Source organism: Podarcis cretensis, assembly GCF_951804945.1.
Source record: "Podarcis cretensis genome assembly, chromosome: 7".
In the NCBI taxonomy this organism is placed as follows: Eukaryota; Metazoa; Chordata; class Lepidosauria; order Squamata; family Lacertidae; genus Podarcis; species Podarcis cretensis.
In genome coordinates, this window is record NC_137176.1 from 2,117,330 (window position 1) to 2,132,331 (window position 15,002).

Here is a 15,002-nt window from a genome sequence, read left to right on the forward strand (position 1 = left end):
CATGTTATAAACTTTAAGGGAAGTTGAAAGATTAAATGAATCTCTGTTCACTAAAATTTGCTCTTATCTTTCTATTTCATCTGCTAAGATGTTGGTTCAAAAATCACGCTTTTGTTTGATCCCATCTTGATTGCTGCAGTGCCCTTCTCTCTGATATTCTTACTCTTAGTCCTGGATTTGGCAGCTTGTTATCCATTGTCTTGCTTGCATTAAGGGTCAAGACTGCAGCAGGTCTTGAACTGCTCGTAAGTTGACAGGAGTCAGGTAGGAATTTACTGTAACTCACCATTGGTATAAGGAGTGCCGTGCAGAGACACCAAGCTCTCTGAACAAGGGATTGTCCTGACACCAACAGGCCAGAGCAGGTCAGATGATACTCCCCACTCCCAACAAAATCTTCTGAATGAAGCTTGCCAACTGATCTGAGTATCTGGGTGCTTGCTCCTGCTGGCAGCAGACCCTGCCATTCAGTGTCACAGAAGCTGGGTTCGACAGAAGGCCACACAATTATAGCACTTGAATAAGTTAAAGATGATAATATATTCACACTCTATTCTGTCTTATCATTATCTTGAGAGTAGGCACATCACACCACTTCCTTTTTCTTTTTTTGTCACCATCTTAAGTTGCCCATTCTAAATTAATTTGATTTTTTCAAATTGCTTCTCCAAAGAATGAGCTCATACAGAATTTGAAAACTTGATACCAGGGATGTCTGTCACAGACGAGCTCCTTTCATCGATAAGGACAAAGCAAACGAAAAAGAATGACTATGGATAAAGGTTTTAATAAAACTAAGAATGTTTCACTTATTTTAAAATTACAGTGAGGGCGTAAAGTAGAACAAAGAGATATTTTCAACAGAGAACCAGTCGTATGATGGGTGCCTCCTTTGCTTTGCATTTATATTACTGTTTCCACTGCCTGACCCTTGCTTTGCCGCACCATATCAAAGTCATGTTGTACAACAGAAATTTAGCAGCCTGTGTCCGAGGAATTGGACTGAAGATGTAAAGAAGGATAGGCAGAACTACACTAAGTACTAATCCTGGCAGAGGAGACTTGCTTGGTGGTTCTGCCACCCTCAGAAGCTTAGGGTGGGGGTGGGCCAGGAGAGGGCATTCTCTGCGGCAGCCCCTAAATTGTGGAACTTCCTCCCCACAGAGGTGTGTCTAGCAACCTCGGTAAACTGTTACAAGTATGTATTTGAACTCACATGCGTGACCAGCACTCACATGTCTTCACAGACACTGATGAGAGGTTTAGGATGTTTTGCTGAAATTATAACATGTGTCTGTTATGAACATGTGTCTACCCTCAACCCTATGGCCACAGGAATTTCTTACACAAGAGGACTAAAGAAACCTTGGTTAATAAACTAAGGTTTCTTTAGTCCTCTTGTGTAAGAAATTACTAAATGGCAGAATAAATGTAAATACTGCTTCTGACAGCAACATTACAGTTTAAGCAGGCAGCAAACCATACCTTGAGTGGAAGAGCGGAAGAATCCAGACTGAGATCAGACGGGAACCAGGGTCACAAGAGTTCATAATGGAAGGTCTCCTGTCATATTAGAGTTATGATGATTTTCTTACCTATGCCATGATCTACAGTCATAAGTACAAAATAAGTTCAGATGGAAACACACTCCTATTCACAATACAGCTTTCAGCAAATGCTGAAGATGCACCTCTTTATGTTTCGGACCCATCGTATTTTCATGTGATTTCATTCTTGGTAATTTAATTTGTTTTAAATGTTGTATTTTAAATTGTTGTAACCCTCCCTGTGACCTTTGAGTGAAGGGCGGGTAATAAATTAAATGATGATTATGATGACGACAACGATATTTGAATGGTGACAAAGCACACCTGTGAAAGAAGAATTAATGGAAGTGAACATTCCTCAGGTCTGGCTCATAAGATCATAAGAGTGCTGCTGGATCAGACCAGAAAGCCATCTACTCCAGCACCCTTCCTATTCCAGCAACAGCTGGCCAGATGCCAGATAGCCCACACCTGGGGGATGAAGGCAGCAGGACTCTCCTTATACTTCTGAAATATACTCGGAGTCGAGTGTGGATTTCATGCTCTTTATTCAGCTCATAGTAGTGAGGAATGAAAGTTCCCCTAAAATATCTGCTTTCTATACATTATTTACACAATGGGCCGCACGTGATTGGCTAATTCTGGGATTCTCCTGTAGGCCAATCAGGTTGCGGATTCACTTCCACCTGGAGCTGGATTGGGTGGCTCCTGTGGACCAATCATACTGCTGCATTGTTCTAGGACCAATCAGACTGCTGCATTCTGAATCCTATTGTTCTAGGACCAATCAGACTGCTGCCTTTTGGATCCTATTCAACTCAGTACATAACATCTTCAAAAAATATAAGAATTAGAACCCTGAGGAAATTTAAAGGTTTTTGCCTGGCACTAAAAGGACATCAGAGTTGGTGCCGGGTAATTCTTCCAACAATATCAAACTACTTCAGATAATCATGGCTTCCTCCCACCCTCAAAAAGAAATCATTGGAACTATAGATCATTAAAGGTGCTAATAATTATTGGGTGGCCCCTATCCCCCCTCAGAAGGGGGGGGGAGCAGGGAGTCTCCTAACAATTCTCACCACCCTTCACAAGGAACAGTTCCCATGAGTCTGCTTTAAATGTATGGTGCTGTTGGGGCCTTACTCCCATGGAACAATAGGATTGTAGCCTTCGTCTTCCTCACCTTCTGCAGTGACAGCAGAAAGGTAGAGGGAGCCCACTACAGGGTGGGCAGGGGCAATTCTTATTTGATGACATGTTTTGCATCAAAGCAAGTTCCATTGCTACCTGGCATGTAGTGGAGGGTCAGGGGTGTGCGGCAGAACAGCTCCCTTGCCTTCCAGCTGTTAAGGACTCCACCCATTCCGCTCTGACCCAACTGATTAGCCAGTGTTTCTGCTACTGTGGTTGCTGAGCAAGTTTCAGCCTGCTTTCTCCTCACCTCTCCGTGGATCAGCTTCTTGCATGAACAAATGGTCTGGCACTCAGGTGGGACAGATCCTTTGGGTAATGCAATGTGTCCAGCAAGCTCATACAATCCAAAATTTAAAAGTTCTGGGAGAAACAAAAAGTAGCATAAAATGAAACAGAATTCCAAACAACCTTACCCTTGAAAGGCACACATAAGATCAATAATCTACCTTGCAGTTGTAAGGGTCTCCTCTAAGCTGTTCAATGACAGGCAAAATCACAGAGGAAAAAGTTGCATTTTATCCCCTGGGAACAGGGAGGGGAAGACTGACAGGTGGTGAGGGACAGCTGTCTCCCTAGTGGCTTGTCAGACTACACACACATTCACTCTGATCAGCTATTATTTTCAATGCAAGGAAGAAGAGTTAAAAGGTGCTAAAAGAGAGCCGGTGTGGTGCAGTGGTTAAGAGCGGTAGTCTCGTAATCTGGGGAACCAGGTTCGTGTCTCCGCTCCTCCACATGCAGATGCTGGGTGACCTTGTGCCAGTCACACTTCTCTGAAGTCTCTCAGCCCCACTCACCTCACAGAGTGTTTGCTGTGGGGGAGGAAGGGAAAGGAGATTGTTAGCCGCTTTGAGACTCCTGAAGGGGAGTGAAAGGCGGGATATCAAATCCTGCTTGGCAGGGGGTTGGACTCGATGGCCCTTGTGGTCTCTTCCAACTCTATGATTCTATGAACTCTTCTTCTTCTTCCTGATAGGGAGAAGGGGGAAGGCTAATCCTGTATACAGTGGTACCTAGGGTTAAGAACTTAGTGCGTTCCAGAGGTCCGTTCTTAACCTGAAACTGTTCTTAACCTGAAGCACCACTTTGGCTAATGGGGCCTCCTGCTGCTGCCGCACTGCCACCGTGTGATTTCTGTTCTCATCCTGAAGCAAAATTCTTAACCCGAGGTACTATTTCTGGGTTAGCGGAGTCTGTAACCTGAAGCGTCTGTAACCCGAGGTACCACTGTATTGGAGAAAAATGAAAGGTGCATGGCATGACAGTTTCCTTGCAATGGAGAAGCCTGTCTTTTGTTTATGTTGGGGACAGACATCACAGAGCCCTCCAGATGACTACAGTTCCCATCAGCCCCAGCCAGCAAGGCCAAGAGTGATGAGTGGTGGGAGTGGGAGTCCAACAACATCTGGAGGGTGACAGATAGGCTACAGATAACACTCACCCATCCATGAGTCTTGATAGGTATTTTATGATTGTTCTCCAAATGGTGTTGAATTTCACTGCTGATGAACAAAAGTGAGGTGCCTGTCTCTGATAAATTGGGATTATTGAATATGCACATGCATATTTGGATGCAAATTTACAGTACGCCATACCAAAGTGGCACTTAAATGGCGCTTTTTTCTGGACCTGTTGCAAATTCCAGTATGCCCCTACCACCAGGAGCTGTGCTTCAAATTTGCAAAGGTAGATCCTAAAGCTTACTGTCAGATTTCAGCTATTTCCAGTATTCAGCAGGAATGAAGGATGAATTCCCCTCAGCTCATTTGGAACTGGTTCCAGACTTAATAAGCAGCAGTCAGTTAGGGCTCCTCACTGGAGAAGGGAAAGCACCATCTAGCTTGAAGAAGGCAATGGTGCAGCCCCAGCTGGATTCATCAGTGAAATAATCCCTGCCACCTTCACATGTGACCAGCAGCCCAAATGATCATTTCCAGCTACGTCTAAAGCAAAATCACTCAATCAAATGCCAGAAAGAGACTGTCTGGAGCTTTGAAAACCATCACAAACCAAACTCCCAACCAGTTATCTCTTCATTCACCAAAGCAGCCTTTGTGATCCTGCAAAGTTAGGCTGCAGCTAGAGAAGATGCAGCATCCGCCCTTGCCTCTCTCCACCTGGCTTGGGGTGGGGCCTGACAGGCTCTGATGGGCTGCTGCTGCTGCTGCTGCTGCTGCCCAGGAGGACTGCCTGCTGAGGGCCTCTCTCCATCTGGCTTGACGGGCTTCACAAGGACTGCGGCTGCTGCTCAGCGGAGAGGGCTCCTCTTTTAAATTGTTTTTAATTTCTATCTGGTATTAAATGAGACCATCTTGGCTGTGAGCCCTGGAAGACCTACACCCTGCCTTGCTGGCCTTTTCCCATCTAGCCTGGGAGAATGGAGTGCTGACTGACTCCAGCTACAAAAGCTGCAGCTGTTGAAGAGACTCTTGGGCTGGAGTATCGTTTACAGGAAGTTGAGAGAGCTTGTTGCTGTTATTGATATTATTGTTATATCTTTAGTTTTAGATCTTATGATTGACGTGGAAATCGTTTCCATTTGGTTGTGTACTTTTTGATGTGTTTTATTTATTTTTTCTTCTGTTATGTTTGTAATTAGGTAAATCTTGTCATGTTGTAAGCCTCCTTGAGCATAGTTTCAACTATGGAAAGCTGCATTCAAATAAAATGATGATAACGATGATTGATGATATCACTCAGTGGGACAAGGTGGCAGTCGAGAAGATGGTGGCATTCCAACTTCAGGCATGCTTAGAGGAAATTGATTACTTGGATCCATTCCAGTCTGGCTTCAGGCATGGTCATGGCACTGAAATGGCCCTGGCCTCCCAACTTCATGACATTTGTCAGGTGAGAGATGGGAAACTGTGGCCCTGCTCATTCTCCTCGATATCTCAGACACGGTTACTGATCACCCAATAGTACCATGGGGGGTCAGGTATATCTGCTGTCCCATCCTTATTCCATTTTTGACCTCTCCACCTCTGGCCATGCCCACCTCTCCCCACAATCGCTGAGATGCATGATATTTTTGTAAACTGCCACAAGATTTGTTTGTTTGTTTCACAATCAATTGATGTATAACTTTTATGAAATAGAGAAAATAAATAATCCTTCCCCAAGCACATGCTGCAGGTGGTAAACCAACATTTCCCCAAACTCTCAATATGTCAGCCCCTCACAACCCAGCACCCATCCACTCAAACCCATCAGTACACAACAAGGAGATGCAAACAAGCAGAAGGAAGCAGGATAGAAAAGGGGCCAAAGGAGAGGAGGGAATAAAATCTCAGGCAACCTAGCCCACCTCTCACCTGGGGTACTATGTCATTTGCCCACCTGTGCCTCTCGCCTGTGGGTGCTGACTCTCACCAGACTGACAGACTCCCACTCTGTCCACACTAGGGGAAAACATGCATCAACATTTCTCACCGAAAAGAGAGAGATCAGGCACCCAGTGATCAGCACTATTTACACGGGCATACCTGTAACAGGATCTTACAGAAAATGTAATGTTGGGGTGGTGGAGCCCTCACTTCAAGGCAGTTTGCACGGAGACCTGGACTGTTGTTATGGTTACCTTTGTAAGCTTTAAAAAATAATAATAAAATGATGGAGCTATTTATTCCACAGAAAAGGAATCTCTAATTGATTCACCTTCTTATGACTTCTTCCACAAACATACCATCCTTCAACATCTTTTTCTTGAGAAAATCTTTGTCAATACAGCTATAAGTCTGAACTTGATATCAACTTCAGTTTGAGGAAAACCTGCTCAGCCTGAAATGCAGAGGGAAAGATGATCTGTTTGAACTGGGATTGTAGTGACCCTCTGCCTGTGTTTCAGCTTGTTGATTTTTACTCTTGGTTGTAGGGCAGTCTGCACAATTCATGCAGCTGCCTGTAAGCTTTGCGGCTGATGCAGGTGAGCCAATTTTTTCTGAACTGCGGAGTCATTTTGCATGCCTCCAATTCTGAGTTTGTTTCTCTTCTATTCATTTCAAGGGAGCTGGTGCAAGAGCAGGAGAGCACTGAGTGGACTGTCCCCAGGAAATTCTTTCAGCACATTTGTATGGGCAGAACTGTGATACTTGAATGAATAATAGAATCCCAGATTGTAGAAGGGATCGTGAGGGTCATCTAGTCAAACCCCACAGTGCAGGAATATTTTGCCCAGTGACCCTGAGATTAAGAGTCTCATATTCTACCGACTGAGCTGTCCCAGCACCTTTACACCTGACACAATAACCAGGGCTCATGCCAGGCTCTCATAGCAGATTACAGTTTAAACCTGCAATCCTTTGTATCAAGGGCTGGGAACCTTTTTCAACCCAAGAACCACATGGCCGTGGTGGATGGAGCCAGAGGCAAAAGTAGGTAGAGCAGTGAATGTAATTTTTACTTTTGTGTTGTAGGCTCATTTCTACACATAACCCTCTCCATCCTGCATCCAGACAAGCATTATAAAAAAATTAAAAAGCTCAACTTTTGTGTCTGGATTTTCACTTTTTGAAATATGGCAACCCTAAATTAGCTACCCCTCCCAGTTTGGTGTCATCTGCAAATTTGATGAGCATTCCTTCAATTCCTTCATCCAAGTCATTTATAAAGACATTGAACAACAATGGTCCTGAGACGGCACCCCACTTCTCACTTTTTTCCAAGCTGTTGAGGAACCTTTAGCATTCTTTGGGTCTGGTCAGTCAACCAGCTACAAATCTGCCTAACAGTAACCTTATCTAGCCTACATTTTACCAGCTTTTCTGCAAGAATATAATGGGGGACTTTGTCAAAAGCTTTACTGAAATCAAGATACACTGCGTTCACAGCCTTCCCCTGATCCACCAAGCTCGTAATGAGATTCATCTGGCATGACTTGTTTTTGAAAAAGCTGTGATTCTAAAATGTTTCAAGTTAAGCATATGGTTGCTGAAATCTGTAAATTTAAGCATATTTGCTATTTAAACCCTGTATTTATCCATTATGTACCGTACTTAAAATCTTGCTTAAGTTTGTTCTATGTGCCTTGCTGTACTTTTGCTCACTTACTGTGAGCACCTCAGTTTTCAGAACCTTGAAACCAAAAAAAGTATTTGCTGGTGAACGTAAATGTCCCATCAAATCTAATGCACACCTTAATTTTCGCAACATAATTTGGACAAAAAAGGTGAGCATTAGATTTGAGTAAATATGTGATATGATAGCCATGTTCAAATATATAAAAGGATGTCACATAGAGGAGGGAGAAAGGTTGTTTTCTGCTGCTCCAGAGAAGCGGACACGGAGCAATGGTTCCAAACTACAAGAAAGAAGATTCCACCTAAACATTAGGAAGAACTTCCTGACAGTAAGAGCTGTTTGACAGTGGAATTTGCTGCCAAGGAGTGTGGTGGAGTCTCCTTCTTTGGAGGTCTTTAAGCAGAGGCTTGACAACCATATGTCAGGAGTGCTCTGATGGTGTTTCCTGCTTGGCAGGGGGGTTGGGCTTGATAGCCCTTGTGGTCTCTTCCAACTCTATGATTCTATGATTCTATGATTCTAAATACGGTAGTACGTTCCTAGCTGCTTTTAGCTGTGCTGTGGAATTAGTCTCATGATTCTGTAATCTCAATCCTATAATTTCAAATCCCCTTGATTTCCCCATATAATTAACCAGAAAACAATTCATTAGCTGTATAACAATACAGAATGGCATGACTGAATATGCACATTTTATGTAATCTTACATGTGTGTCTTACTGTAGGTCATACTGATGTTTCAATGTGCCCAGTGCAGAATGTTGATTATTTGGAGTGAGGTAAGAGTAAGAACCCTGTCCTATGAACGGCATATATCCTGAACCAGAGAGTCTAATAGCAGGAGGACCCATTCTCCTTTCTTTCTGTGCCTCTGTGGCAGCATCTCAGAGGGCAGTTGCTGGTGGCTTGTGCTGTGCTTCCTATGTCCAGAGGGTGGACGCCAGGAAGGAAGAGGGTTCCATCAGGCCCTGTTTAGCTGCTGACTCTGGTAAGCTGTCTCTCAGGCACAGGGTTGACTGAGCTGCTGATGGCGTTCCAGCCCAACACTTGACCGCTTGCCAGCCTGTTTGCCCCTAGAGCACCCGACCTGACCCTTTTAAACTGAAAAAATCCTAATGGAAATGGATGCAGTTATTCTGAATCACTCCAGACATGAGTCTCACCTCTAACACTAACCCCAACCTCACCCCACAGGATGCCAGAACGACACTTTCAGCTCCAACATGCATGACACTCTGGATCTAGATTAGCTCCACCTTGTGTGCCTATAGTGACTGCCTGCACAATTTCCAGCATTCCCACATCAGATCTTGGTTTTTACCCTTAGGAGTAAAAACAAAAACAAAAAAGGTGGGGGGAGCCCAGCAAGTCACACAAGCCAAACCCTGTGCCTGTGATAGACATGTTGAAGAATGCCTGTCAAGGCCCAAGATGCCTGGCACACCAGAGACTGTGATTGAGCAAATATAATATGATACCTGCTGTCAGTTTCTGGAGTGGCAAGCCTGGGAAAAGCTCTGCCTCCCATGATAGCTAATCCACAGTTCACAGGGGCATTGACTAAGGGCCAAACTAGACAGGATGGCAGCAGATCTGTTTGTTTAAACCAGGATGCTGCCCCAGTCACATTGTAAGAGTCTGGGCCTGATTTTAACAGCAAAAGGGAATATATGCATGTGTGTATGTGGTCAAAAGGTATTAGTTAAACTCTCCTCTGCCCACACTTTACCTGTGAAAGCTTCAGGACAGATAAAAAGAAGTTCTTCCTCACACAGCCAAGAGTTAAACTATAGAATTTGTTGCCAGAGGATCTGACGGTGGTTACCAACCTTGATGGTTTTAAAAAGGAATTAAATCAACTCAAGGAGGATAGGGCTGTCAGTGACTACTGGTCATGGTGACTATGATATGCCTTTGAGCACCATTTTCTGGGGAGCAGCAGTGGGGCAGGCTTATTGCTTTCATGTTCTGCTTCTGGGCTTCCTGCTTCAGCGTCTGTCTCCCTGGGCACTGATGTCCTAAGAAAAGCTCCAAAGCCAGAAGTTAGCTGGGGGGGGGAGGGACTTTGGCTACAGAGATGTAAGCAGGAGGCAGGGAAAGGAGTTTGCACCTCACCTCTGTAGCCCTTTCCCATCTAAATTCAGATCCCCCCAACCCAACCTTTCCACATAACTGGCTTTAAATGCACAGATCTGCTGCCAAGACATCAAACTCCAGCTTCCCTCTGACAATGAGCAAGGAATGAGGTTTTGAAGCTCCTCGCAATCCTAGGGGGTGGGCAGTGTTCGAGGCAGGGCTTTTTTCAGCCAGAACTCACAGGAACTCAGTTCCAGCACCTCTCAGGTGGGCACCATAAGAGAACAAGTGAGGAGTTTATGGTGAGTTCTGGCACCTCTTTCCCTAAAAAAATAGCACTGGTTAGAGGCAATGATTTATAGGGCCCATTTGCTTGTGAGGAAACGTATTATTGTAATATATATTGTAATATATATATTACAATAATATATATATTATTGTAATATATATATCTTGTAATATACCTACAAATAACCATGTAGTGCATAATAGGGGAACATGCATGAGAACATAGGAAATGGCCCTGTGTTAAGTCACAGATATTTCACAGATAGAATCCGAAATATTGTTGACGTTAAACCTCCACTTACTCAATGCAATTATGAAGTTTGCCAGAAGATGGCACTCTCTCCTTTCATTTGTTGAAATGCCCCCTTAATTCAAAATGTGAACCAAGTAACTACAGCAGTGGCTTCTGTTCGATTCAATTATTCAAATTAATGCCCTCCCCCCCCCCCCCATTTTTCATGTACGGTAGGACCTCAAGAGTCCTACAGTTAGGTTAGAAATATAATGGGAAATAAAAACATTTGGACAGGGATCCAAGGATGCTGTTGTGTAGACAGAAAGAGCTTTGTGCTAAAGGAGAGAGGGCTCTGTGCTCCGCTATTGCCAAGTGCCCACACACCACAGCATGCAGAGATCACAGGATTGAGACCTGCAAAATCTCAAAAGCTAGAGGAATTGTCCAATAACAACATGTTTAATCAGAAGCAATAGCCACTGAGTTAAATGGGATGCACTCGCAAGTGTGCATAACATTGCAGGCTAAAATTTCCAGTATCTAAGGGTGATTCTTCAGTGCCCTTTCTAGCAGCTTGCCTTTGAAATGACTATCAGAACCAAAATTAATTATGCAAAACAAGGGAAATCATGCCAATGCAGATAATTTGCATAATTTGCACATGAACCCTTTTTCTTGGAGCAGAATTTGAGCTGCCTCAGTGCTGAAATGTTATTATGTTTTTAGTGCAGAATACACAGTGACACAAGCTTCCATTGTCCTGGATTTATTCCCTAAACATGCACAGAAGCCAGAGTCCTAACAGTAAGAGCATTAATGCCCACCCAGGACTGCATCCCTTTAGATGTTCTAAGAAACCCAGGTCCACATACGCTACATATCTGGTTTGAGCATTTCAAGTTCACTTTGTGATGAGCATATTTTTACATAGCTGCTCACGCCTTACCTTTCCACTGATCTGGATCATCCCACAGATGCATTTTTCTCTGAAAAAAATCCAGGTTTTAATTAGCCACTAAAGCCTAACATTTACTTCTGAGTAAACTTGTACAGAATTGTGCTGTACTAAAAAGAAACATCTGGTCAAGCAGGATAGTCACAAAGCATAAGGGGGGGGAGGGGAATGAGGTGGGAGAGTCATCATGCAGTAACGTACCACACGGGGGAAGATCACAATTTTAAATTTACAAGGAAGTGCTTACATAGGGGATTATTTTTTATAATGCCATGGTCCACTTCAAGATTTTGCCACCTCATTTTGGTACATGTGTAGATGAAACCTCAATGTTTTGGGACCATATCATCACCAAAGCAACTTATCTTACAGGATGGTTGCGACCTTAAATGAGGTAACAACTGTATGGCCCTTTATATGCTACAGTGGAAATTATGGGCGGGGGGGGGGGGGGGAGAGAGAGAGAGCTGTGCTCCAACAGGGAATGTGCAGAGCAGGCTCTGTTCTGCATGTAGCCCTTCTGGACAATTAAAAGCCCACTAAACAACTGTTTGGTGTCAACTTTTGGTGAATGTAGCCTCTTACCTGTGCAAGTTGATGGGATTTCTTTTTTTTTAAAGGGCTCAACTTGCACAGCTGCAGTTGCTTGATTGGTTTGGGGTACCAAAAGTACAATTCTCTTCCAGCTGGAGATATGCAGTGGATCTATACACGGGGGGTGGGGAGCTATAAATAAATCTGAAACTAAATTGTTATAACAAAAGAAGAAAAATGCTATGGAAAAATGCATCAATTTTCTTTTGCTCTCCAGTGCCATCTGGTGTTGCATGTTTATAATGCATCCAAAACACTGTTTTTTACTAATGCAGCTAAGTCCCTGCATGCAGAACCATACAACCCTCAGCTAGATTCAAGGTGCTGGATTTTAAGCTTTTCTGGTTATGATTGATCATGATTCATAGGTCATGCAAAGCTCATTTTATACATGCCTGTTCACACCAGTGAATGCAGCACAGTCACCTAAGGATTCACAGCTGGATGACTGAATTTGCTTCATTGAAGAGCATTGTGTCATGTTTTGGATGCGTTATTCCAGAGCCAAAATAAACATTAAAAATATTTGTAATTTTCCAAAATATATTTTGCTTGGCTTCTATATGGAATATGAAATATGAAATTCACATTTTGAATCAGAAAATCTTACTGCTTTAGATGTGTTGGCCTCTTGTGATTGTTCCAGTAGTAAACTTAATCTAAATCTCACAAGCTGTCAAAAATACTAAAATACCCCTGCAAGTCATCCATCAAAGACTGTCAGTTACTCTGACTGTCAGTATTGCATGCCAAACCTCAAAACCCATTTTGTGCAAATACCGTTGCATGTCAGTTATCAAAGACTGTGAAATGTAGATTTAAGACATTTCTAGGCTGCTTTCCACAAAAGCACCCAAAGCAGTCTATACAAAATATATTAAAGGTAAAGGGACCCCTGACCGTTAGGTCCAGTCGTGGCCGACTCTGGGGTTGCGGCGCTCATCTCACTTTATTGGCCGAGGGAGCCGGCGTACAGCTTCCAGGTCATGTGGCCAGCAGGACTCAGCTGCTTCTGGCGAACCAGAGCAGCGCACGGAAACACCATTTACCTTCCCACCAGAGCGGTACCTATTTATCTACTTGCACTTTGACATGATTTCAAACTGCTAGGTTGGCAGGAGCAGGGACCGAGCAACAGGAGCTCACCCTGTCGCGGAAATTCGAAGCTCCAACCTTCTGATCGGCAAGCCCTAGGCTCTGTGGTTTAACCCACAGCGCCACCCGCGTCCCTACAAAATATATTAGCAGTAGCTAAAAGCAGCCAACAGCTTGTCAGCAAAATACAAGGCAGAACATAGGTTCTTACAAAAAGAGAGCAAAGGAGAACAGCTCTTCACTTCAGGAGGCAGATCCTTCCAGAGCCCAGGCCTGGAACTACAGCAGGAAACGCCATACTCTGAGCCATCACGGTTCTAATCTGACCCATGGAAGTTGCCCAAAATTGGGTTTGATCTCCCAACTGCAGCTGGTGTGGGAGCTTAAATATGGAAGTAATGAATATCTTTACATTTCAACTGACAAGTACTGTAAAATACCAAATAACTGAAATCAAATATCATTGGATGTCAAATGCAGATATAAAATACTCATCAAATATTGTGAATCATATTCAGTCAACATCAAAATCCACAGAAGGGAATTCTGGAGAGTAAATTCATTCCAGCTCCAGCTCATTCACGCAGGCGCACTCACACAAACTTCACTGCTTATTATTCCAATCATTAAACGATGATCATGCATAAAGAACCCGTCCCTGTCTCCAAGGATCTCACTATCCTCATTGTAAACTGGCAAGAGAGTGTATTTTAACACAATGGCTTCATGCTTTTCACATTTAAATAATGTTTTCAAGTACATAGGTTGGCAAAGGAACATGGTTGCATTGTTTGCTCACCAGCCAGTGATGCTAGGCACAATCTATTGTGATGTTCATAGCGCACAATGCATTTTCATGTGAATCATATTCACTGGTCTAACTTCCCTTTCTCTGCTTTTGAGCATATGCGCCTAGAAAAATTGTCTGCGGAACATTCATAGCCCTTAACAAAACATTATTTTTCTTCGTTACATAAATCAGGCACTGAGTGGCACCTTTTACCATTTTAAAATGGCTTCTCTCATATTAAACACAATAATGGGTTCGCCTTACAGCTTGTGTGTTATATTCCTCAGTATATTCTCTGATGTAGGGAAAAGGTGATTGTCTCTGTTATCTGTTTGCTATCTGTGGAGGGATTAGAGTCATCATGAGCCCCTCTAAGCTTTGAATAAACAATGCTTTATTGGTTCATGTCACTGAAGGCTGAACACAAATGAGCTGAGTAAGACATCAAACCAGCCTCTTTGCTAAAAGCTTTGAGGGTCTGCTCTGTTGCACAGTATAAGTTGTGGACAGACAGAGCCTTAACTCATTCAGAAATTCTAACAAATGCTTAGTAGAATTGGTTTAAAATCAAGACTAGATCTTCCCTTTTCCAAGCATGCAGATACGTAAGTCCTCATTAGTGATGGGCAATTCCAGCTCAGGAGGTTTTCTGAATGTCCCACAGGCTCCACCCCCTTCGTGTACTTAGGGGCCTAGCCTACAAGGAACTGCTGAAATGGCAGAGGCAGTGGCAGGGAGAGCCCCTTCCTCCTCTTTCCTGGTATGCTGCTTGCTAGTATTCCAGACACCAGGAAGGAATATGGAGGAAAGGGGCCGGGGAGACGGCCTCTCAGGCCTCTTTTTTGCAGTCATTGCAGTTGTAGCTGCTGCCAGGCCAGGTGGTAGGCAGGCAGTTTCCATCCTGCTTGGATTAATAATAATATAAATAAATTTTATTTATATCCCGCCCTCCCCAGCCGAAGCCAGGCTCAGAGCGGCTAACAACAGTAAAATGATAAAACATTCTAAAATCATTTCATTATAAAATTAATTCCAATCAGATTAATGGCAACCATTGGGCTAGAGTTCTGTGAGGATTTCCAAAGGAGGGAGTCAGGCAGTGCCTTGGCCAAAGGCCTGTGGAACAGCTCTTTCTTGCAGGTCCTGCAGAAAGATGTCAAGTCCTGCAGGGCCCTAGTCTCTTGTGACAGAGTGTTCCACCAGATC

At 43.6% G+C, this 15,002-nt stretch overlaps 2 long non-coding RNA genes across 3 annotated transcripts; both read right to left on the reverse strand.

Moving 5' to 3' along the window:
- Window positions 1–1,491: 1,491 nt before the first annotated feature.
- Window positions 1,492–6,335, reverse strand: LOC307220088. 2 transcript variants are annotated; one of them, XR_013840703.1, is made up of 3 exons: window positions 6,230–6,335; window positions 2,992–3,104; window positions 1,492–1,607 (listed from the first exon to the last, which is right to left on the reverse strand). It is a non-coding gene; the product is annotated as an uncharacterized lncRNA (long non-coding RNA). The 2 variants fall into 2 exon arrangements; XR_013840704.1 differs by lacking the exon at window positions 6,230–6,335 and adding an exon at window positions 4,186–4,377.
- A 4,246-nt stretch (window positions 6,336–10,581) lies between these two features.
- Window positions 10,582–13,758, reverse strand: LOC307219837. Its single transcript, XR_013840591.1, has 3 exons — window positions 13,659–13,758; window positions 11,903–12,022; window positions 10,582–11,737 (listed from the first exon to the last, which is right to left on the reverse strand). It is a non-coding gene; the product is annotated as an uncharacterized lncRNA (long non-coding RNA).
- Window positions 13,759–15,002: the final 1,244 nt, after the last annotated feature.